Source organism: Columba livia, chromosome 12 (assembly GCF_036013475.1).
Source record: "Columba livia isolate bColLiv1 breed racing homer chromosome 12, bColLiv1.pat.W.v2, whole genome shotgun sequence".
Taxonomy (NCBI): Eukaryota; Metazoa; Chordata; class Aves; order Columbiformes; family Columbidae; genus Columba; species Columba livia.
The window spans coordinates 15978287-16005144 of record NC_088613.1 but is presented as its reverse complement, the minus strand read 5'-3'; the positions used below and the strand labels follow the sequence as shown (position 1 = coordinate 16005144).

The 26858-nt window shown below is 40.0% G+C and overlaps 1 long non-coding RNA gene across 1 annotated transcript; it reads right to left on the bottom strand.

Annotated features, from left to right (window-relative positions):
* Positions 1-401: 401 nt before the first annotated feature.
* LOC110363708 (uncharacterized) lies at positions 402-23183 on the bottom strand. The gene is made up of 3 exons (XR_002421989.2): positions 22671-23183; positions 20139-20259; positions 402-1577 (listed from the first exon to the last, which is right to left on the bottom strand). It is a non-coding gene; the product is annotated as an uncharacterized LOC110363708 (long non-coding RNA).
* Between the last annotated feature and the right edge of the window lie 3675 nt (positions 23184-26858).

The window sequence follows — 26858 nt, the reverse complement described above, 5'->3', positions numbered from 1 at the left end:
TAGGTTTATTTTAGGGCCCGATACAAGAGTTAGTGAAGGACATGATGAGTTATTAATATTGATGGCAAATCTTAATTTTTCTAAGATCATTCTTAACAAAACTTTGGGTGTGCTCTAGGAAAGAACTTGATGGTTGCTCTCTCATCCGATGGGTTGGTGGCAAGAGCAACACAAGCCACCGTTGTCTGCCTCCATCCCTATTCCCAGCTACTGGCTGTGTCACAGCACTCTGCAGTGGTGCCACAACAGCCACCTGCACTGCCACACTTCCACACACACCAGGGAGCAAAGCCAAGACTCCTTTCTTCCTCCTTCTTTCTTTCCTGAATACACATATATATATCTGCCCACCAAGTGCAACCATTTGGATTATCGCTCACATTGCACTAATACCTCTAAAACATCCTGATGCTCTTTCATTAAAGAGCCTCTTCTAGGTTTCTACAAAACAACCCTTTGCTATAGAATGAAGTAACAAATCAGATGCAACTGACAATTTTTCTTTTGCAGTTAGTCATGTGAGAAACATGACAATGGTTAAGATTAAAGGCCTTTTTTCCATGAGCCATAAATTTTGTATAAAAAATTGCAATATTTCAGGACTGTGGGTTTTGGGAACAATATTACAGTTAATCATAGAATAATTTATGTCGCAATGGACCTGTGGAGGTTATCTTGTGCAACTGCTTTCTCAAAGCAATTCAACTTTTACCAGGGCCTTGTCAAGCCTTACACAACTTTGCAAAACAGCTGGTCTGTATGTTTGTATGCTTTTCCTTTTAAATGACTTTTCTAGAGACCATATACAGTAGCAAACTGAAGAGCAAACATATAAAGGCTGCTTAGAAGGATCAAGAGACTGTCACAATGTCCAATTTGAAAATATCAACATGACAAGTGTAGGTGTTTTGTTGTGGGTTTTTTTTTTTTGGGTTTTTTTTTTTAATTAATTCCAATAAAACAAATATTCCAGAAGATTCAGTGTTCAAGAAATACCAGAAAAGATTTGGAGAAAATAAGACAGAGGCCCAAATGTAATCCTTTTTACCTTGAGGCTGAAGTTATGTCACTTGATGGGCATCATTTGTAACAGCACATTCAAGATCTAAATTTTTCTTACTTAACAAAGAAGACTTACATTAGCAGTAGCTTATCAGCTAACTTAAGGCAAGACACTGTTGTCCTTCAGTATATCACAAGGCTTTTCCTTGGTAAAGCAAATCTTTTTATTTCCTCATATAAAAATAGTTTGTTCTCATGACAATTTCCAGTAAGAAACTAATCACTCCTCTGAGCGATAGCAAAGCTGTACTGGTCCATCGTGGGAAGGGCAGCTCCAGTGAGACCTGCAGTTGGCCCTGGGGCCACAGACTGGCCAGGCTGACCCTCGGCAGGGTGTCACCTCCAGCAGCGTGGGACCCTGGGCTGGATGCTCCTTGAAGGCTACAGGTTTTGGTTTTTCTTCTTCCAGCTGTTTAAAATGTGCTGCTTATTACTCCGGTCCTCAGCACGCAGGTCACCCACAGCAGCCGCTGCTTTCCCCAGGTGCAGCCCTTGCTTCATGCTCCAGGCACGTGCTGTTGGGAAGGCAACCCAAACCTAAAACTGCTGCCCAGATCTTTCAATAGCAGTTATTATACAAGTGGTTTATTTTTCACATATAGCTGTATTTGTATTATATAACAATCCCCATCCCCAATTATTTTTGCTGCAGTCACCACAAAAGTTGTTCCCGCTTTTTCTATCCATCAGACCAAGAGGGATCCACATACATCCATCGCGTGCCTGCGTATGCATTTAAAAGAGAAACACTGAAGGGTAGTTATGAAATATCAGATGAGGGGAGGCACTGTTGCCCCAGCCCAGTGCCATGCATGTACACAGCTGTGCACAGAGCAGCTCACAGGATCAGGGCTGGCTTGTGAGGAGGGAGCAGTGGATAGCACATGGTCAGGGTGAGGCAGCACACAGGGGACACGCAGTGTCTCTGCGTGCCCCCTCCTCCTCCAAATGACACTAGAGGAGTCAGGGTTTTTGGAAGAGCCCAATTGCCGTGGGATGCCAAGTGGAAAATGAACATCTCTGAAACCACCTCTTCACCTCTGTCTGCCCCAGCTTCTCATCTGTAAACTTCCGAAACTACCGTTTCCCTTCTCTGCCTGGTAAACACAGATTTAAAGTTCTTTGGGCAAGAGTTGTCTCTAACAATAAGTAGGTACAGCACCTAAAGCAGGGAGTCAGAGTGTAGACTGTGACCTCCAAGTGTTCGTGCTTCACAAAATACAAGAAAATAGGGGGGCGGAGGGTGGGGAGAGGAATGAGGAAAGCCTTTTAGAGTATAAGAGAGAAGTCCAATCTGGCTAATTACCAAGAGCTTCCCATCAGGCTGACAGGCTCCCACCGTGGACACACTCAGTGGTTGTTCTTTATTTCTGAGCTTTACTTTAATCCCTCCTCATTTCTCTTGTTTCATTTCTAGTCCATTCAGGATATGAACGGTATTGCCGACTTATTTTTAATGGGATTGTTAGTATCCAGGAAGCCTTGTCAAATAATCATTATACAGCTACTTTCAGGAACCCCTGTGGTTGCTTCCACTTGCTGCGCATTCCCCCCTCACTCCCCTCGCATTAGCAAGGGAGTTATTTTTCTCACTAGGAAAGCATCAAATTAAAAATCTGTCTATTTGACTCCACCCTGCATGTTCATCCGAAGGTGTAGCTGTTCTGTCTGGCTGATGGTCCTTTTACATTATTACTTCACCTTTGGTGATTCACATTTACACATTCACCAATAAAAATACATTTGTAAGACTTTTCTCGAGTAACAAATTGAAGTCTGTCAGCTACAGAAAAACTGTAAACCCACTGCTCTTCCTCTCCTAAATGGAAGAAAGGTTGTTTTTAAATGAGACTTTCAGCCATTTCTGTTTAAGAACATCTCACCAATTGCTCACCACCCACAGATCAGCTCTTTCAATGGTTGTTGCTTTGCAGAGATGTTGAACAATGTGTGTGTTGCTGAATCTCAGAGCTTTGCCCATCTCTGCTAAAGATGCTGCTTGACCTGCAGTATCTTCCTATTTTGATATTTTCTGCCATAAATCTTATACCAGAGCAGATTTGCTTTTCACCTAGTTTCCCAATATTTCTTTACAGTTCTCTATATAATGAAAAATCAGTATTGCTTCCTATATTATCGTTATGGCCAGAAATTTCAGGGGTCCCAAAACCTTTAAAATTGGGGTGTATCAGTGAAGAGCTTGACCAAAGTTTCAGAAGAGTTTAACTCCCACAAGCTGCCATTGGAAGCTGGTAAATTCCAGTGGGCTGTGGCTGTTGAGACATTCAGAAAGCGTTTGAGATGTTTTTATCTCAGTGGACAGACCCACAATTACTCTCAGTGGTACTTTGCATGACAGAAGGATGATGGCAGATCAGTCACGTGCACTGTGGCATTGGACAATATGTATTTGCATTTTTCTCACCCAGTCAAATATTGATGAGAACAACATTACTAGCTGGTTGAAGACAGTTGTCACTCAGAGGATAAATCCAGCATGGAAAGGGTCAAGAGACATGTTTGAAGAAGGAGTTTTGTTGCTGTTTTCCTAATGGCCTCACCCAGGCAGAATTAAAATAAGTCTGAAGCTGCTCTGCCTTCAAAGGAGCTGAACCATCTTGGCGCCAACTCAAGCTAGGAATGCAGCTAAGTCACAAAAATACCTTTGTGTGCCTGTTTCTCCCTAGCAGGTCACACTACTGTACATACAAATGGAATTATTTATATTCGCGCCAGGTCCCACTTAGAGATTGACCTTGATTTTATTTTTCAGTATTCAACAGCCTGAGAAATCCCGATTCATCCTACCCTGCTACATGAAGGAAGGCCAGGTTCCATTTTGTAGCCCTGGATGGTGCACCCTGCATTATGCTTGCACTGAATTTTGTGCTTCACCAGCCCAGCAGAGGTGCTTAGAGCAGAATGCATATAGCCTACTCCAAGGGCATGTTTCAAGGTATATTTGTAGGTAATGGCAGTACAGCTAATTGCAAAGAACTACATTCTTGACAAACTTCACCCCTTTTTGGGTTGGCAAGTCATTTGTGAACCAACCGTGATTACTATTTATTGTTCAGAAATATTCCCCAATAGTTTCAATGAATAATTTCCAAACTGTTAGTTGTGGACAACTGATAGCTATGAATATTTGCTGCTCATTATTGATGTGGTAAGACTGGTCGCCAGGGTTATGTTATTGCTTCCGCATTTTTATAGGACAACTGCTTTAAAGAGGAGAATAATGAATCCTGATATAAATAGTGTAAAGAATACAGAATCCAACTGAAAATTATCAAGTGAAAAAACACTTCTGTCAAAACTCTTGACTCTGAGATAGTAGGAGCCCAAGAATCAACAAGTCTTAATTAGTATAGTCTCATAAATCAAAACAAAATAATTTTTGTTCGTGAAAGTATTGTCAAGACACTACATTTAAGTATTGTTTTAAAATCTACAGTACCAGACATGCAAAAGCATGAGTTTCCCAAAGAACTCTACATTAAAAATCAAGACCGTGAATCGAGCACCCAAAAGCTGGAAATGCCACTGATCTTGCTATTGATTCCTCCCTAAGCCCTCCTATCTGATCTATCTGCAATATTCACTCAGTGTTTTGCCAACCAAAACCAAAATAAACTTGGAATAGGATGCATCTGGTTAGATCAAGAAATGTAATGCTGATCCCATTTATACTTGCCTAGTACCGTCAGCTCAGCTAACTTATAGCAAAAAAAAAAACGCTAGCCTGTATGTGCAACAAAGGGAAATATGCACTGTAAAGAGGATGTCAGTGTTTATGTTCCATTGACCAGAACATGAGGTCCCAGAGGGAATTTTTCCCCTGAACCTTCCAACCAAAACACAACCATGAAATTCAACACTCCAGCAAAATCCAGCTTATCCAAATGGCAGAATGAATGTGAAAGCAGCAGCTTCAGAGTATTTACAGTGGATAACAAAAATCATTTCAGTTAAATTACAACATCTTAATCACCAAATTATGACCTAAAGGCAAGATTTAAACCCAGACAACTCTCCAGTGGATCAGCTGTTCTGTTAAATGAGAACTTGAGAAAATGCTAATATGGTTTATCATACAAAGAAGATCAACTTATAATAGCACAAGGAACAAAAGAAGAAGAATTTAATAGAATTTCTGAAATAAATATTTTGAGTTGATGAACAAAAGGCAATATCAGGAATTAGTTATAATTTCAAACATTTCTGAATTAAACATGCTACAGTCCAAAAAACTGAACAAGGACTCCAGGAGTTCACTTGCTGGACATGTAGCTGGGATTTGCCCTAATGCTATGACAAGCGCCACATAATAACTCAAGAGAAAATTAGAAATTTTCAGCAGACATCAGTGCAGGAAACCTGACAAATAGGGCCCAATGCCACACGCTGAGGAAAACCAAAACCAAACATCTGTTCATTAGCTGATCCCTGTCCATTGTGTGCACTGAATGAGGCTGGGGCTCAGTGTCAAAAGAAAATATGCTTATTTAATTAAAATCTCATCATCAGAGACACAATGTTGCACAACCACCCCTAATTCTCCCTTTTTTAAAAAAACTGTAGCCTTGTCTTTGGAAACTAGTAAAATTCTTTTAATATACTTCTGTGTGTCATTACTATACACAAAGCCAAGGTAGGAGGCCTGAACTGGGAAAGCAGCAAAAATGAATCTTCACAAAGCTTGAATGTCACAATCGCCACCATAGAAAAGCTGAATTTTACACCTTTCTATAAAACCATCCATGTCACTGATTTCACCTAAGAGCTAAGATTAGGTAATGGAAGGGTAAAGTAAAGCTTTGATGTTTAGATTTTAGGTCTGGTTGCTACAAGCACCGCAAATTGGTTCTTCAATAGAAAAAGGTGAAGACAGACAAAAGATTCATCCCTGAACAAGACGGCTAAACTTGAAGAAACCAATGCAAGTGTACTTTGGCCTGTCAAAGTGAGCCATGTGAGGTAGATGGGCTATAGAAATGTGGGACTCACCATACATTAGCAATCACAGAGGCACTCTAATCAGGACTGCACTTCAAACTTTTATCTCAAAGGCAACAAAAAGTATAGGCTATGTTTGATTAGAGTGAACACTCCTTGATTTCATAGTGTCCTAAAACTTCACTCAAGGTTCTTCTGAAAAGGATAAAATAAAGTGACATGCGGTAATTGCCTTGACGTCCTTCAGGAAAAATCAATAATGAATATGAGTGAAGGGTCACAAAAGAAACAGATCCACTACTGGGCTAACCTAGAGGGTTTAAATCAAACTAACTAGATGTGATAAACAGTGAAGTGTCTCTCAGCCCTGTATTTTAGGTGAGCTTAGTTGATTATACTGCTCCTGAGAGTGAAGTGCTAATTGCATGGTGGTAGAATCCCCAGGCGTACCAGGGTTGACACTGCGTGTTTCCCCCGGGCGCTGGGATCTGGACCCACGGCATTCCTGCCCTTCCGAGCCTCATGTCCCTTCCTCCACAATGACAGTCACAATCAGTTATAGGCTGAACAGACACCTCAAGCGATCAGGCAGACTGAAAACTCCCCTTGCCTGTAAGAGTGAAGAAATGGTGAACCCGGAGGGGTGAAGGTTGGGAGGCAAAAAGAGGAAAGGATAATTCTGCTGTCAAATGTACGGACAGGCTAAGATGCCTCTCATGAACTGCCACTTGTCTCGCAGATGCTGTTGATGACGGTCCCTAGGGCATGAACGTGCTTTGGAAAGCCTTAACCTTTACATTGGACATCTGAAACAGTGAGACGTATGGCTTGTATTTTAAATTCCTCTGAGAAAGGGTAAAATCGTCAAGTGGCAAAATTTCATGCCAGGGCTTTACCCTACTCTACACTGAAATCTCATAGAACAAATGTGCTTTTACTGTTTGATGCTCAGGGACATTACATTCAGGGTCAAAATATAAATATGGTTAACCAAGATAGTCTACACCTCTTTGACACTTGTACCAAGAGGGAAAATTACTAGAGGTTCTCTTTTCCCTCATTTTCTACTGAGCAAATTCCTTTATGCTTCTGTGCACAGGGATAACTGCTATACTCTAAAGGAAAAGTTGTTTGCAGAGTCCCCTAATTAATGGTGAATAACACTGGATAGCAATAAAGTGAGACCTTTTTCCCTGGGTTCAGATACTAGCAATAAGCCTTCCCTGTGAGACCGCAAAGCCAATGAAAAGTCTGCTCATTTTACAGCTCAGATACAAACATTTGTTCTTCTGTTTTTCCAAAAATGAACATATAGTCATCAGATGTAATTGTTTACCAAATTTGATATTTTTATATAGTGTCATTCTGCAGCTTGAATAAGAGGAAATAACACAGAGAGGAGGAAAGAAATTGCTCACAGAATCTAAACAAGCCTTCGCTGTACTTCATGTTCTTTCTGAAACACTGCAGTCTGGCTGTGCTTTTTGTACCTTATTAGCACCATCTAAGGGAGGAAAATGGGAATCACCTAAAGGCAGTATACAAACTGTAAACAATGGTGAAATCCTTTCACTGTGTTGGAGATCTGTGTCAGATTATTCAACTCGAGAGAAACAAAAGATGTATTTTAGTTCTCCATTACTTAAAAGCAAACAAACAAACCCCACAAACAAACAAAGAACAAACACACCTGACTGCACTTATAATGAAAAAAAAAATAATAATAATATTACAATATACGTTGCTAAGTGTGGCTTTCTAATTGAGCTTAATACCCATGTACAGAAACAAGAAACAGTGGAGAGTTTTTCCTCCACTAACACCAAGTTCCAAATTAACAAAAAAAGTGGCCTACAAAAGACTGAAATTATTGAAAAGAGACTGTAATTTATTTATTTTTTTAATAAACTGATGTGCACTTTGTTGGGAGGTCAGTGGGAGTTGCCAACACCTAACCAGCATAAAAACTAAAGGTTTGGATTCATCATAATGACAATTTGGTATGACAAAGCATCAGCTAATAAATCATCTTGGGAGGCTAATACCGCTCTGGCACTGGCTATGGGTGTAGAGATTACCATCTAGACAGTGAATGCCCCATTGAGTGGCCATCTTTAGATCTCTAACTCAGATACTAAGTTAGGGCTTTTATACTTAGGTAGCTGAGAAAGGGCTCCAGCTGCTTCCTGGGCCAGGCTGGGGGTGCTGCTGGACGTGCCCCTGCCCAGGCCATTCTGAAAATCTCCTGCTGTTCTGACTGGCCCTGCTGGGGCCGATGGATTCACGAAGAAATAGTTGAGAGAGAAAAACCATCCTCGAGGAAGACCCTTTTTTGGGGGAAATAAAACAAAAACACGACTGACTTCTGAAGGCTGGTATCTTATCTCAGATTTATGTTTGCTGCAACAGATGCATTGTGTGCTACCTCCTTTCTTCTTCAGTTCAACACTGTTCAGCTGATTACTTATTCTATGTGTTTTCTCATAAATCACCACTATATGTTAGACCAAGTTTGTGCCTTTGTTATCTTTTCCTTTTGTCATAAGCCTTCTGTTTGTGAGTTCAACTATCTTTATTTCTTATGTTTTAAACACAAACATGCATTATGTATTAAGCTATTACAAATTTTGATAAAGATTCTTCCCTAATACAATAGATTTACCAATGAATATAGAAATAATTTATCAGAATGCAAGTCACATATTTCTGGGACAGAAAAATAGAGAGTGAAACAGCTGAAATACCTACATGAAGGAAAAACTATTAATAATAGGCTCTTCAATGTAGCAAATAATTATCAAATGAGATACAGCAGCATAACACCAAAGCCAGAGAAATTTGGGTTAGAAACAAGGCACAAATCCAGCAAAGATGATGACCAACCACTGGAGTCCTTTGTCACATTTTATGCTGAGACCTCCATCATGTTCATTTTTAAAGCAGGACATGACATTCTTCCAAAAGCTCTACTCTGCTTCAACTAAGAATTAATTAATCTAAGTCCCCTCTTCTGTGTTATAAAGGAGGTCAGGCTAAAAGATCACAGTGATAAAAAAATAAATCAAATCCCTCTTGCCTAGACTGTGAATAGTTTGCCAAATATCTTTTTTCTTATTCAAACATTAACATTTCCACATGTTAACTATTTGTCCCTTATTTACTTAGTAAATAATGCTTATTGAGCTGCTTGTAAATGCAAAAACTATCCATAAATAATAACATGATGATCTATTTCTTACATGGTAGTTTCCTATCTTCCCAAAGAAAATGTTGAGAAATTAATTTCCATTTCTAGTACTTTACAATTTCAAATGCAAAATTCGTTTTGTGTGCTTACTCTAAAATTTTCTTTTCAAATTAGATATCATAGCAAGCATTCTTTCTCACACTATTGTACACAGAATACATAGAGAGAAAAAAACACAGATATGAACGTCATCTGACTGAATTTGTTTAGAAGTCTAAACTTTTGTCACAGATTTTACAGAAATGGGCTCGGTTCAATTTATAGGCTAATTCAGCACCCCTATAATGTAAGGGAGAAGGAGCTTTCACAGCTAGGCAGAAAAAAAAAGACTCAAGGAGATGTCTATCTAAGCATCGTATTCAATCTTTTCCTGCAAACCAACCCATTAATTTACTTGCTTTCATTTTAGTTGTCCCTATAAACAGATGTGGATTGCAGACAGTAACCAAATATATCAAAATGGAAACAAAATATAAGTGGAATAGAAAGAGACCAAAGAAAACAAACACAAGAAAAAAGGAGCTGGTTCGATATGACAATTCAAGTCACCCTCAGAAACAATTTTCACCCTCCAGAGCAGCAGCGGGGACGCAGCAGCCCAGCCTTGCCTGTACTCTCACAACACCACACGCTCGGGTCTTGTTTCCAAAGCCTATTCCACTCAGCAATGCTGTCTGACTTGAAAAGGCGAAGGACAATGATGATGAAGAAAAAATAGTTCAGTGGTATAAAGGTTTACTAATGGCTTATCAGCCTTTTCATTTTCTGAGGCCTCAGCTCACAGCTACCCAGGCACAGAAGTGAAGATGATGGCAAAACCATTCTCCCCAGCATGCTGGGGGCTGCACAGGGTGTACATGAAAAGAGCAGATAAGCTGAGCCTGATTTCTAGGAGATGCCATTCTCAGAATCAGAACTTGCTTTGGTTTCCCAGCAGAATGGGGAACACATGAATTACAGTTTCTAGGCATCAAACTTATTTGACGTCCATCTCAGACAGCATGAATGTCTCTATTCCCCTTACTTGCATTCCCACTGGGAAATGCCCGTTACTTGGGCCAAACTTTTTCTGAAGGTAAAACAAAAGTTTTTGTCACCACATTTCTTGGCTGAATAGCTGTTATTGAAGTTCATTTACAGCAGCAAGACTTCAGCCAGCTTTGCACAGTTTAACATGCAAACCTATCATCTTTCCTCCTTTTCCCAAACCCATGTCCCTGATGGACAACAAGGGGCCAGAGCTCTTCCAGTACTCCCAGAGCCAAGGACAGCCTCTGAGCTTCACAGCAGCCAGCACCACATCGTAATATAAAGCTAAACAAGCAAACACATGTGGCTGTCACCTTTGCTGAACCACTGCCAACGTTGCCAGAGTCCAGCACAGGGGTAACACACAGGGCTCCCGTCAGCCTGTTTGCCATCGCGGACAAAACAGTCACTCTCCTAGAATAACACTACTGATTCAGTTACTTTTGCTGGAGGAAAAAGAAGGTACTATGTGACATACAGGGGCTAATACAGTGGAACGGTTAAGAAAACACATACTGGGAAGTCTAAACAATACATCAGTTATGGAAACAGAAATTATTTGCTCACTTCTGTATCCATGCAGGATCTAAGTTCATTACTAGAGCATGTACCTGCTCAGGATGCTCTATGCTACACATTGTATAGGATGTTCTTTATGTTCTTTAATCTAACAAAAGGTATATATTACACTTCCTTTGGGAAACAGTTCTTGTAAAAATACCTACCTGCAAATTAGGAATAACACTGCTAGAGCTATAAAAATAATAAACTGTGGTAATAAAAGTAAGCTGTATTTGTGAAAACATTGAAACTTGATCAACCCAAAGTTCATGCCACAGCAAAGATTTCGTTTCCACTGAAAAAAGTAGTAAGATGCTCCTCTACAATGGACTGCACTGGGCTTTTATGAACTATTTTATATCAATCAGAATTGTGTTCATCGTTCAGGAATTGCATTGACTTCAAATCCTCAAGTTGCTCTAAGAGCACATTAGCTTTATCATTTTAGCTTTATGGATTGTACTCACAGTACATTTCAGTAACAGCTTAGCAACCCACATATTGAAACACATCATTTCATGAATCCCCAGATTTATAACACTGTGTTCTCCTGTATACTGACAGCTCTAGTGAAGTTATGCATCTTTACTAATTTGTGCTAAAACATAAGGATTATTGTGAAATTCTGACACCAAAGTCAATGACAATTTACACTGGTTTCAACAGAGCCAAGTTTTCGCTTCCAATTTTTAGAACTCCTCTCTGTTCCTCTACAGCATCTTTTTATGTGTGTAACCAGAGGATCACCTTCACCCAGCTAATTTCATGCATCCAACTGCTGTTCAATGAGCTCTGCATATAGTGAAAGAGGCTACCTTAGGATGATTCAGTAACTCTAGCGTCCCAGCCACACCTGGAAAATATTTTCTCCCTCTCTGTAACACAGAGTAACTCTGGTGTTGACTGAACTGAGAAATCTTGAATCAGTGAGCTAAGGTGAATGCTAGAAAGAGTGTATAAAGCTAACAACTGTGACTGGATGATGCCTCAAAAGACACGTTCCAGCCTCTGTAAGCAAAGCTGAAAACATAAATGCACAAAACCTGAAAGTTTGGGAGTGAAGATTAGAGTTGAAGAACATCCTTTATCCTCCCCGCCAGCCCCTTGCACAGCCGTGCTGGTGCAGTTTCGGGGGGCTGCGCTGCACTAGGGACACACTTGCCCTGTCTGGAAGAAAGAGCCTCATCCAGCAAGAACATTATTTACACAAGGGCATTATGTTGTCTAATTCCATTACTCCGAGGAGGACATTTGTAAGGTATACAGCAACTACATGCATTTTAATAAATAGTGTGAAAACCAGAAAAGGAATATGCAGCAGCCCAAAATTTCAAATAATAAACCTCATACATGTGAGTCCCTGTACAGCTCTTGAATACTAGATTTTCTCTTTGATTTCTTATCTAGGTACTTCTATAAATATTGGCAAGTACCCAAGATTCTCTCGCAAGAGAGGAGGATTGTGGAAGCCTGTATTTAAAAAACCCCAGCCCTAGTGCACACAAGCCACATACTAAGGATTTTTGCAGGTGCTGTAAATTTCTCCATCAGAGACTGTAGTGCTCGGGAGATACAGCCACACAATTTCAAATCCTTTTATTTGTTGCCAGGATTTATGAAAGTCCCTCCTCCAAACTGGTTTGAAAGTTAGGCACCTCATCTCTTCCCCCAATTTCTCAGCCATTAGTCTATGGCCTTTAGCTATGCATCCACACATGTTGTTGGCTTCCTTAATTTTAATTCCGCAATATTCAGTTACCTGCAGAGGGAACTCTGCCGTCACTTCATATTATTTTTGAAGCTTCCCTATTCATTCCTTTTTCTGCTCTTCTTGCTTTCTGCTCCAGTATGTGTCACAAGCATGCTGACATGAGCATGTTTCACTACAGCGGTTGTCTCCAGCTGGGCAAACAAGGCGACACAGCTATAGAGCAGACTGTGCTTTAGATCTCTTCAGGCTCTCCTAATTACAAGCCTTCACAGAACAAGACAGTCCTGAGCACTTAAAAAAGTGCTGTTTGGCAAGGAACCCAAGAAGTTACTTGGTTCATCCCAAAGCAGGGCAAGCTAAACATAAACTAATTTTAACAGGTATTTACCTAAGCTGTCCTTAAAGCCTAGCAATGAACTTCTCTAGGCAAGCATAGTACTTAATTACACTTAATATTAGAAAAGTTTTCTGCAGTGTAACCTGAGCATCTGCGGATGTAGACATACACGTATAATTCAAGCCTATATCTTTTCACAGCCCAGTGAAGCATAAGAAGGATTTTATCTCTGTGGAACCTTTCTACATATTCAAGGATGTTGTAAACCCTCAGTTTCCTCTTTCCTAAACTAAAATACACTAGTTCTCCTAGTATTTAACATTTGGTGAGCAAGAAAACAACAACAAAGACTCTCATCACTCTCATCTGGACTCCCTGGTTGAGATCCAGTACTTGTCTTAGAAAAATCTGATAAGGTCCCACAGTACCACAGAAGATGGAATGAAGAAATCCTGTGTCTTTAACACAGCTCTTGGATTCTCCCCAGAGTTACCTTTGCCTTGCTATGGCAAGGTCAATTCATATTTAGTTTGTGATAGAAAACCTGCAGGCTTGGTCAGCCAATAATGTCTAACTACTTATTCCCTGCTTAAGCATTGCGCTTTCATATTTTTGCATCTGAAGTGTACCTTGCATGAGTATTTAAAGATTTGACCTTATTAATGCCAAACAGTTCCCAAATTTATTAAGAATTCTGATCCTCTCCTCCAAAGCCTCTGCAGTTCCTTCCAGTTGTTACAACCTACAAAATGTATTAAATAAACCCAATTTCAGCAGTCAAGACCTTGATGAAAATATAGAAGTGAACCAGACTAACAACCAGAGCACACTTAATGTGTGTCCATTATGTGACCGGGTTATTGACATCAATGACCTAGTTCAGCTTTCAACCAGCTGAGGACATGCACCAGAGTGATTTTGTCTGGAAAACAATCCTTTCTGTTTCAGGAATGGCATGTTGGAGTGTGCCACTTATGTCTTGTACCCATCCAACAACAGAGAACTTATCCTGACAAGCAACTTTGTACATATTTAAGGCTGGCGCTCTCTCTCTGCAGTCTGCTTGTGCAAATCCAGCCTGGCTCAGCATCACAGTCCTCCTGGAGTATATTTTCCTGTCCTGAGGTCATCTCTAGATTTTTTCTTTCACACAGCTTTCACACTTAGAGCACAAAATGCAGTGTTCTTCTCAATCCTGACTCTCTACCAGGTCACAAGGCATTTTCACCCAATCTTTTAACAGGACTTGCAGTATAAATCCCACTTGACCAGTTTCAGGGGATCTATTGTCTTTCTGGTTAAGACAAAACAATTTCCTATCCAATTCCACCACACCCAGTTGTAATCTCTGTCACAGAGATTCTAAAATATTTAACAAGAACAACTGGGTTTCACCTGGATGTAGAGAGCAAAGCCTCATGCAAAGCACAGCCCCTGGGCGTTTGCCCTGAGCTGAGCTGACACCATGTACATCACAGAGAGTGCTCAGGACAAGAGAGCCTTTTAGAACTTTTATGCATTTTGGAGTATTTCCTGGGAAGATCCACCAGTGCTCTTCAAGAATTTTACACAAACTTGGCAGGAAAATTACCTCTGTGTCAGGAGGTTATATAGCAATATCTATGGACAGGGAAGGAGAAATCACCTCACCCCATTTAGTGAAAAAAAAAATCATCACTAGAGAAAGTGCCCCAAACCCGCTATAGGTAGCCTGTCACAATGTTTGTCCATCTAACTGCTTCACACAAATATTCAGGTAACTCCATTTGCCCCCACACACAGCAAGAACTTACATGAGAACTTTTTTTTTCTACTTTCCATATTATGCAATTATGCATTTCTATTTCACAACTGTTCTTCCTTATTTGTGGATCACATCTTTGTTCTGTCCGGAGACTTCAAAGCATATTCTTACCTTGTTGTTACTATAATGCTCAGTAGATACAAATTCCTGTTGTGACATAGATTTTAATAGTTTTTGTTTTCCACAACAATTTCTTTTTACCAGTACAACAATGTAGATAGTGTTTTACTGGTCCAAAGCTGAATCCTCGGTTTCCTGAAATCTACAGTCAAAAGCAGCCAAGAGCAGATTTTAAAATATGCTGAAAATGGATACATTGAATATGAAGACATGTCCTTCCAAAGCATGTTTCCCTCAAAACACACATTTTCCCCAGGGCAGGCCTGGCTCTCGCTGAACTCTCACTGTGCATTACACCCACTTCTTGATAGCTGCTTCTCTCTCTCCCACACCTGACCCTTGGATCTTGCTGGTGAGGAGGGAAAAGCAGCCTTTAGTCAGCCCAGCCTGTCTCGGCAGGCGGCTTCTTTACTACAGCCATCTGCATGCTGTACACAGCCAGCCAAGCTTTTTCTTCATTGCCTCTTATTTTGAACACAAATCCTTGAGCGTTGGATGCAACTGTGCACTGACTGATGCAACTGGAGTACAGACATGGCTTCAGGGTTCCTGTTTGGCACAAACCATGCGCCCCTGGTGGACCCATGTTCACCAACAGCAAGAGATTGCTCCATAGCCTACAAAAAAGGTCTCTGCATCCTCAGCACCTGCTGACTGGGAGTTGATTCCAGTTCAGCATGCAGAAAGCTGGAAGCAGAAGGAAAATAGGAGTTGGAAGCTGCACATGTGAAGTAATGGGACCCTAATAACAGTATTGAATTGCATGCTTTGACAAGTAGGGGAAAAAACTATACTGAGAAGAGAGGAGGAGACAAGTAAATCATATTAAAGGAAGAGAAGACACATTTGTTCTCCATACGCAGCTTTCCCGAACTAATCAGCATTTTCTCTTCATTTGTATTTATTTTGCAAAAATCCATTTTATTCTCATCTGATTAAAATTACTAAAAAATAAGCAGCTTGGGTTCCAGTACACAGACTGAAAAATAGTTGCTTTGGTCTTCAGCGATCTGCATTTTCATATACAAATGATGGAAGTCTCCCAACCTTGACAGATCTGTCTTTATTTCTGACATAGTCCTTTAGTGATTCCTGAATCATCTCCAGGTGTGTTACAAGGCTGGTTAGAGCAGCATGGTAAAAAGCCCTGCACCAAGCTAGAGTCCAGCCTACACCCCAGCTTGTAACCTGCTATATTGAGATGCACATGAGTGCTGCACTGCAGACAGCTCTAATACAGCATTTCTCAAATCATAGACTCATAGAATCACAGAATAGTTTGTGTTGGAAGGGACCTTCAAAGGTCATCTAGTCCAACCCCTGCAATGAGCAGGGCCAGGAGGAAGGCTAGAGAAAGGTTCAAAAAGTGCTCCATTCAGAAACCTGTGTGAGCTACAGCCAGGAGAGAGGGATTGAAGAGAGGGTGTAGCTGAGTTCACTTGCAAGGTGAGCACTGATCAAGTTTTGTGAAAATCTGTGTTTCATAGGAAGCTTTCCTTTTCTGCAAGGAAGAAATTCACTCTATGGTTACACACGCTCCTGAAGTTATTTTGCTAGGAGTGATTTTAGCCCTGCTGAAGTCTGGCTGGTTTGATTCATTTCCCCACAAATATATTGATGTGTTGTTATTCCCATCACGTAAGGCCCAATATAAGCAAGTTTGTGCATTTGGGCCAGGTTTGCAATGAGGTGGGAGGCAAGACTCACACAGCTGGCTCAGCGCTACCTAACCACAGCGTACAACACGCCTGTCCTTTGCTCGGGAGGCCTCTTCCTAGCTCCAAGTCCTGCGGATTTAAAAGAATACCTGTCATATCCTGCATTGCAGGATCTCTGACTGAGCGCTGGCAGGTCAGGAGAGGTCTCACAGATGATGATTGCTGAAGTCTTCAGGAATTTCTTTGCTGCTCAGTAGGGTTGAGCAGACTATCATCCGTCCCTGGAGGACATTTTCAGATTCCTCCCATGCATTTTCTCATTTATTTTCTCAAAGTCTTTGTGCCTCCTAAGACGTGTAATCAACAGGCAAATACTGGCAGCAAAATCTTTTTATACAGTGTATAGCTTTTCTGCCTAATTCTTCCATAGCCTTACAGTAAAGACCAAGTTAATAAAATAAACTTCTTTTTCTCCCTCCAACTGAGTTGATAGATTCCTTTACTCATTAGCACTGTATAATATAGTCTTGATTTGCAACCTCACTAAACTTGGAGAACAAGTTTTGTAATACAATTTTAAAGTTTGTTTTAAAGATGAAACACGGGCATTTAACCTGTCAAAAGCAAAGTTCAAGCCTGCCGCTTCCTGTGTTTCTGCTGCCAAACAGACCTGATCCTGCACTTTTTTTACTTAAGGAAACCTCTTAAGTTTGAATGGGAATTGTGAGTAAACAAGAATTCATGGTGAAACACGGCTTCAAATCCCTGCTACCCTGTCCAAGGACACAATAAACTGCTCTCACATTGAGAATCTAACAAAGATAAAGGGAAAGGAATCCTCCCCTCAGTCTGGCATCCCAGCGCTGCTAATGAGTTGTAAGGGTTATAGCACTGCCAAAGCACCTATATACCCTCTAAAGGAGGCTGTTTCAGTGCGATCAAGATAAAACAGAATTAGACACTGCCGAAAAAAATCCCATCTTTTGCGTACACTGCTGAATATTAACTCAGTGTCAGGTCGAGTACTCACAACCTATTGTAACTCCCTGCAGAGAGGAAATCTCAATGACAATACTCTTGCTGATGGCAACAGACAATGGATCTGAGGGCACATCCAGCACAGTATAGTCTTGATTCCAGTCAGTTTTAGCAGTTCTCTTCATTTTTAGACTTTTCACTTCTGAATACTCTCCGTGTCAAACGAGTCAGAGCTTTACATCCAGATGGCATTTTTCAAGGCACAAGCTATGCCAGCTACATTATTTATCTTAGCCTTAAAGTGCAACACAACCAATGTTTATTCAGCTGAGTCCTATTTCCTTTTCTGAACATCTCGCTTCCATTTGCATACGCACTGCGGAACCAATCTTTTTTCAATACACACTAGAGTAAATTAGGATTCATTTAAAAGTGGTGAATTTAAAACAATCTAAAACTGGCAAACTCAAAACCGGACTCTACATTTCTAGTGCGGATAGTCTTACTTATGAACCAATTCGGAACTGAAATTTCACTGTTCAGTTCCAGTTCTCCAGGTTACTCTTTATAAATCAGACTACACAGTTAACAAATGCCCCAGTTAATTATGGAGTCAATAGCTACAATCACCATGTATTCACCATCTCTGGTGTCTCAACATGTTATCTCACAGTATTACATTTTACTATTAACAACAGACTGTGTAGTGAAACCAGAAACTCAGGGAAGAAAACATCAACATAAATAAGCTGTACGGCAAATGGAGAGAGAGGGAAGGCAGTTATGAAAATGCTCTAAAAGCCTGTTTTATAAAGAGAGCATGAAAATATACTACAATACACCTGAAGATAATTGCATTTAAAATTTCCCCCCCATCAGGTTGCTGAGGAGACAAACACTCTTGAGCTTCAGGGTTCATACAGTCCAGTCACAAGCCTCAATCTCAGCTTTTCTTTATTAGTTTTTTAAAGAAAAAAAAGAGAGAGGAAGAACAGGAGAAAAGGCAGATAATTAAGCAATATTGGGCACATATACTAAGACTGAAGTCAAAGCTTCAGTCATGGAAGATCTGCTGTCAGATTGCCAGAGCAACATAATAAAAGGGCTATCCAGTGAGAGAAATTAAGCATATCTAACATGAGAAACAAGGTAGGTAGTAATGATGGAGAATTTTTCTGTCCCAAGTTGAATTTGACAGTGGATAGCATTTAGAATGAAAGAACAGTTCAATTAAAGGAGGAAGGGAGGGAATCACTTAAAAAATGGCAAGACATACACTGTCGATCTACATGTCATGAACCAAGCAACAATGAAGAAATACTCAATTTTCCACATGGTCTGGATGTGTTTCCACCACACAAAATGAGGTCTACTATGCACATTGCTGATGCCAAGACCCATGCAAAAGTCTTGATTACTGACTGCATGGACGTATTTTTCTTATTATAGTGTATTTAAAACGTTACCAATAAAAATCTGCTCCTGCTTTGACAATGCTCAGCATTCGAACTCCTTGTTCTTGCCTTGTCCTGAACCTTATGCAGCCCATTTCCCACCTATTATAACAAGTGGCACTGCATCTTTCTGTCCACTCCCAACCTCTTCTCTCCACGCTGCCATCTCTCTTCACTTTTTCTGATGAAACCCTCTATCTTAACAATATTCACCACCCAAACCCACTCTTTTTCCAGTCTCCCCTCCTGAACACCTGCTTACAACAGATACAACAAGCCTAATTCTGCTTTCAGAGAAGAGCTTGTAATGATAAGCAAAGCCCTTTAATGCTTTGTGGATCTAGCTCAACTGGAAAAAGCATCCCAAAATTTCCAATTTCTCTTCTTAAAAGTAATGAAAAATAAACCTTACCACAAGCCAGGGAAATTAGCAAGAAATCTAGTGTCCTTCACTGAGTTTGTTGCCTTTGCAGCATCTTTGGATTACACAGACTGGATGCATTTTAGGAAAATTACAGTCTTCTTAATGCAATTACTCTATAGTTGGTGCTAAACATATAAAGGTGAGTTAATACTTAGAATTGTAGTAGTAGTTATACACATTTAGAGAATTGGCCCTTGCAAGCATGAACAAAATATGGCAGCCTCATATTCCATGCCAGCAAGAGCACTCAAGGAAAAGCTGTTGTATGAAAGGACTAGTAGAGACTTCTAATGATGATTGACCCAGCCAGGAAACCCAGAGCTTAAAGCAGAGGTGATCCATCCAAGTCCTGCTGACTGGAGCTACAGCAACACATGCTGATCCCCTTTCGATTTCTAGTTCCCAACTCCAAACAAAACTCAGGAAATAAAACCTTCCCACACCAAGGTGAAAAACTCCGCATTTCCACCTGTACGCCTGCAGCAGCAAAATGCCATAACGAAAAAATACATCAGCATCACACTGTAAACTTTCCTTTTGCATTACCTGCATGAAAGGCTGATCTCGGTATTTGGATGACAGCTTCAAAAACACAGCAGCACAAGTACAGTAATAGAGAAAATTAAAACGTCTCTGCCACCGATCCCTATAACATTAGGGACATAAATAGAATGGAGCCGCTTACATAGGTACCTTCAGGACAAAACTCTTTTCAGACAAGAATAATTATTTTTCCATTAAGTACATTTACTTAAAGATAAGATAAGCAATTCAAATTAAATTATCTGCCATACCATGAGAGGAGCAGCCTCTTCTTCACACGCGCCTCCTTCCCTTTTGGCTGTCCAGGCAAGCGCAGCCTAAGCTGTCCCAGGTCCCTTGGGCAGGACACATCTCCTACATTGTGAGACAGCGCTGTTGATCAGGGAATAAAGCAAAGGCAACATCTTGCTACTCTGGTTATAGACCTGAAGCCCATACAAATTCAGACCACGACCAGACCTCATTCGGTTCAGTCCCTGGGAACACACGCTCACACACACAGCAAATCACACCATTTCCCAAACCCATTTCAAAGTTTATCCTCATTCTAATTTAATTAATCAGAAAGACATCATCTTGGTGTGCCACAAAGATAGCCAAGGAGGAGGCCAAAGCTGCTTTTTTCTTTTTCAGTTGAATCTTATTTAAGAAAAAGAAAAGAGAGTTTAAGAATAATCATTGACTTCCTCCCCCACCTTCCAAATATTACTTTCCACTTTTAGATCACAGTGTGTCATCTGGATGAGCACCTTATCACTAGCCAACAGGGGGAATTCAGCGTTTGTATTTATATTTGCATTTATATGGCATTTTCATACACTGTATCTCAAACCACTGACAGAGCAATGAATCACAGGCCTGGGGAGTGGTGACTACATGCATCACAGCAGCAGCATCGCACAAGTGGTACAGCTGGAAACGCTTTGGGTGCTAATTAATCTTGGCTGCTACTAATTCACAGAGAGGAGAGGCTGGCCTGACAAATTTGGCTCTGCCTTACAGTTTGGAGGAGAGCTCAGAGAGGCAGCATTTAAAAAATTTGCTTTGGGGTTGTCTGACACAGCATTTCATTTAGAGGATGGGACCAGTACAGTGCTTTCAAAAGACAGCATGTGTTATAGCTGCTTGACTGAAATACTAGAGTATACTATGGGCTTCAAGTAATTTTTTTCTCTTATTAGTGTACACAAATAGTGCACATCTGAACTATCTGGGAAATTAGAAGATCAGTTCATTTAGGATGACGGCATAATAAAAAAAATTACTGAGTATATTCAGGAGGAAAACCAAACAAACAAACACACCACCAACAACAAAACACCACACACACCACACCAAAACTTCTCAGATTTCAGGAGTTTCAAGAGATACCAAAAAGAATGTAAAAATCACTCTGCCCAGAGTCTGGCTCTGTCTATATGTAAAACCTGGATATGGCTTGGAAAAACAAAGGCGATAGATTGGAGCATGTGGTTCTCATCCCTCTTTAATTTAAGATTCAGGGATAGTGACAGCAAAGGTCTGAGACAACTGGCAGGAGCAGTAAGACCCATCACACTGCAGTGACCAGCCCAGTGATCCTGCAGCTAATAATGCAGCCACTTGGGATGTGCAAATAAGGTTGCTTCCCCAGAAACTGCGACACTTCCACAGTCAGTAAAGCTGCCCTGAGCTGCTAGCAAGGATTAATTGCTGTATTCATGAGAAAGTGAGGATTCCCACAGGACAGGCCCTTTTATGTGACAGAAAGGAGCAGGAGTGTCTCCTAACAGCCACCTTCCATGCGTCATGCCAAAGGTTGCCACATAAAGGCCCCAAATAATTCATGTTTCTCATTCTTCATCAGCCCTCTCACTCTGTCCCCCTCATGCCAGAAAACTCAGTTGTACTGCCAAAGCTGCAGACTGCTCTGATTAATTGCTCTCATTACTAGCTCATTTTTTAAATTTCCCTTCATTTTAATTCAGAACTTTTCTCCGGAACCTGAACTGTAATAAGTAAAAAGCAGTAATAAGTATGAAAACAGGGCCCAGCAGCTGGCAAGAAGTGACCGCTTCACCAAAGGGAGAAATGAGAAGGCAGCCCCTCTGAGGAGAGGAGCTAATGAGGAGCAATCACAAGCAAAGTGAGCTGCTCGGAGGGACCTGCAGACGTGCATGACGGGCACTGGTGCTTGCGGGAGGATCGGCAAGAAGCAGCATCACAGAGGGGCCGTGGAAACACCACCCGGATAACCCTGAGGCCCCTGCCCTGCTCAGGTGCCACTGGAGAGGCCAGAGCAACAACAGGGACTTAACACTAAATGACAGCAGAGGCAAGTTTCTCTATAGAAATGGCATGTTTCCAGCAGGATTATCTTAGAGATAAGTGAAAAGTAGATAAAACTCCAAGCAATTCTCAGGTGAATCAGAGGACTTGCTGTGGACTTACCATAAGCATGGGAATATAGCAAATATCACTCCCTGTTCACTTTAACACAGACAAAAATACCTTTTGGAACAGAATGAATGAGAATGTAAACTTGAAAAATTAGGGGAATAGAAACACATGTTTTTTCAGAATGGATGAAATGCTGAAGTCACTGAATACAGCAGTCCCAGGTTATTATTCAAATGCACTAGCAGTAAAAGGGTGCATGATGATTGTTCTTTATGGATTGCTTTCCATAAGTTCAATACTCAAGAAGAGTGGCTTTCTGCATGAGGCTTGAATGCACAGGCTTACACCTCTAAAACTATGATTCAGCTGTACTGTGGCAAAATTGAGAATTTTGCTTATCTTACCTCCCCCTGGCAGATTCTGGAGTCATCCTGTCATTATAACCAGTGTGTGCAAAGTTTCTGTCTCAGAAATTCAAGGTTCTTAACAACCACTCCTAATTATGGGAAAGACAGAAAGACAGACAGATAGACAAAGAATAAAGTCTGTGTATTTACTGTTTGAATAATGCTAACAAGATGAGAAACAGTAGAAACAAGATGATACTGTAAATCTCTGAATACATGGAGGCAGATCAGGAAAAAGTTTCCATTTTCCCCAAATAACATTCCCACTTCATCACTGGGAGACATGATTCAAGGCAGCCATCATGGGCTATAAATATAATGCAGCCCTTCCAGGTACAAAAAACAAACAAAGGAAACACACACACCAAAAACAACACCACAGGTCACAAGTCTAGTACTCTTTCTGTATAGCTTTTAAAGACAAGGAATACATTTGATATTCTTCTTGTTGCCACAAGAAAGAGAAATTATAGTTTCCAGCACAGGCCACATGTAAAGTTATTCTAAATTAAGATCCAGGAGCACCTAATACAGTGTAATTTTGCAGCTACTGAGTGCTTACTGAACTCTAACTTCAGGACTGAGAGATTTTTTTTTTGTATTGCACAAAGGATTCCTGTATTTTGTGAAATGAATAATTATCTGGATGCTCAGTAAATAGCAAGGTTACCCTTGACCTTCCTTGCCACTAGATGCTTGGTTAGCAGCCGTTTAGGGATGCTTGACTAATAATCAGTTCATCTCTCTGTTCAGCCCTCGGTGGCTCAGGTTGCTTGGCATTTCCCATCTACTCTGCACTGATGTATTCTTGTAAAAAGCCTGAGAAGTAACATGGAGTCAGTTCATATAAAAATTAGGTGTTGCTATTGAAAAACAAACTAACATACTAACTCTGATTCTTTGTGATCGTGCTCTGCATTTCCCAGTTCTTAATTTTTGCCAATTAAAATTAATTCTTTAAAATTCACAGCCCAGAAATCCCACGTTCCCTGACATGTCAGGTTGTTGTTCTATTCAGAGACAGAGGCAATTCCTCCAGAAAGCCCAGTCTGACACAATCAAATACATCTTGTCAAATTCCAGCTAATCGCAACCCTGCATTTAATCACATCAGCTCTTTCAGCTAACCCCAGACAGTACAACATTGGGGGATTCTTGTAAAGCTCAATATAACCCAGCATTCAAATAATCCAGATCATAGCTTGTTCCTCAACTTGATGCTGCTTTCTACAATTATGTCACTATTCATTAAAAATTCTGTCATAATTTGACATATAAAGTCTCTGAGAACTTTCTTACACTCTGCAAGTTGCCTGGATAGAGATCAACACCTTGGATTAAAACTTCTATTTGTAATTTGGGTATGGTATGAGAAACACAACAGTGTTATAAAGAATGTATTTGGCTTTCTAATACTAGCTTTCGGATATGTCACTTAAAAACAGTACCCCAGAATTTAGACACCCATTCGTGAGATCAATAAATGCCTCTAGCCCATCAAGAATGTTCTAAATCTACAAAGCACCTTGATTGATTTATTAGCTAAAATTATGGACTTAATTATTTATTTTGTTTGGACAGGATCTAAGATTTAAGTATTGGTGTCAATTGTTTTCAGAATAGGAAAGCTCAGACTACCATTACAATTTCTTCTACAAACATCACTCAATCCAAGCTTTCACCGAGCTGCAACCTTCAGAGTCACCTTGACCCAAGAGCTCCATTCATAGCTGTGCTGTAAGATATTGCTCTGTCTCATTGCTTTTCAGAGGTATTAATGAGTGGAAGATATTTTCCATTAAAAATTTAAACCAGGTGGAATGTCATGGCTGTGAGATGAAAGTAAGGTTGCTTAGAAAGTAACTGAAGAAGATGAGAAAGTTATTAGCAGCTGCGGAGTTATTAGCAGCACTTTAATTCCTGCTTCCCAGTAGCTCTGCTAACCGATCAGCAAAATACAAGAGCAGCAAGCCCTCAGATGCTCTCATTAAAAACTTCCTATGATTTTTAACAATATTCAAGAGAAAATAATTTTAAAATATCCAGCTATTTTCAATTTATTCTAACCTTCAAAGCTTTCATGCTTTCAAAGAGAAATTCCACTTCTTCTGAGGGTTATTATTTTAAACCAAATATTATTAGATAATATTAAATCACTTCATTTGCAAAGAAAATAATTAAAGTCACACTACATGTAAGAAGAAGAGGATGAGTGATCTGACCTTTTAATTAAATGATTAGCACTAGTCAGCAACAACACAGTGCAATAACAAAGGAAAAGTGACCTTTTTATGTCTTCACTAAGAATGTTAATTGGGCACCATCAGCATTTAAATCTTTTCAAATTGTAAGTTATAGAACCACTCACCTCAAAGATAATTCATAACAAAAACCTTCCAAGTTCAGCAATATTAAGACACGTACAGTATATATATGGAATACATACTCTGTTCAGCACATGGGAGGACAGCTATTCTCAAAAGTAACCAAGAGAAAAAAAGGTCAGTCTGTCATATTTTGCTAGTATTTGTCTTAAAGTCTATTAAAAATACTCCCCTGAAGAGATGGACTATGCATCGGTGACTCCTTGTAAAAGCCATTCTGAAAGTAAGTGACCAAAGTGTTCAGATACACACCTGCCTACACAGTGAAGCAACAAAGACTTAACACTGGAAGTGAAAGGCAGACTGTAGGGCTTTCTTGCCTGGTTGTAACTCCGCAGTTACAAAAATAAACCCAGGACAAAAAAAAAAGGTGGGGGTCTGCAGATAAAGAAAATGAAAGCTGATTTACATACACACACAAAAATGTCTTTTTAAAAAAATACTTCTCTAACTTTCCATATTTGAAGTCTATCTTTCAAATTCAATTAATTCCAGCTAGAACAACAGGTTAAAGCCTTCACGTTATCTTAACCCAAGGAATTTACAGGGTTTGAGTGTTTACACCCTGACTGAAAAGGAAATGGAAGAAAATTGAAAATTACAGATTCTTCCTGGCTTTGTGGGTTATTCCTTAAATAAACGGTACAAACTTCAAGCACACAATGACACTCAAGTATCTGTGAGTAGCTATATAGAAAATAACTCTGAAATGTATACTACCAAAAATATAGGCTGCTTCTAAAATTCGCTTGTAAACCAAGTAGGTGGCAAGAGTATATCACAGGGTGAGCTGAATTTTTATACAGATCCTCTGATCTAGTCATATTCTTTCTAAGCAGCACATCAAATCTAATATCTGGAATTTTGTTTTAAACCTTTTCCTATGAATAAATCCAAGACTGTAACTTCTGGCAGTATTTTTGGACACACACACACACAGAGTTCTAAAAGAAGCCTGAAGTGTACTTCTATTTTCTTTGATAATACTCGGCCCTTTAGCTAAGATCAAGGGCAGCAGCAGTTCAGCCCCCGAGATAGTCTCCTGGGGGAAGCTGTGCTCTGCACTAAAAGAGAAGGCGACTCAATGATATTGAAACTTTTCCATCATCTCTTATTAATATCCAAGTCATTAAAATGTATGGCCTCATAATGGATCAGGTGGAACTGCTTTAAACCCAATTTATTGGGCCAGCTTTCAGTTGTACATGGTTTGTACTCTATGTTTATCTTGATCATCTGTTTTTTCATTCTGTATCACATAACAGGGATACACATACACCTTCCCAAGGATAAATACCAGTAACACAAACACAATAAGCAATATGCACATTTGTATTTTCCTAATACCTCACAGGCTACATTTCATGGGTTTTTTGCTTATCTGTTTTTCTGCCAACACAGAAATAACTTCTGCTTCATTAGAAAAATTTCAAATGTAGGAAAACGTAGGAAAACCCTATTTCAATTTTATTTCATTTAAACCATATTCTTAGAAGTCTGCAGCATATATTCAGTTCTATGTCTTTGCAATAAAATCCATCTGAACACAAAAGTGAAATGAGCTGTACAGCAGTTCCATATCAAAAGAAATCAGTAAAAGCTCTACTTAGCGAGCTCTGTTACATTTGACTTTGAGTCTCATTTCCACTGCATGAATGTACAGCCACCTTACACTGATATGGCACTTTAACTAGCATAACACCCAATTCATCGATATTTTGCACTTCTGTACCTATTTCCATCTAGAGACAAAAATGGTTCAAAAACATAAACTATATAACTAAAAATGCAGAAAGCTTGA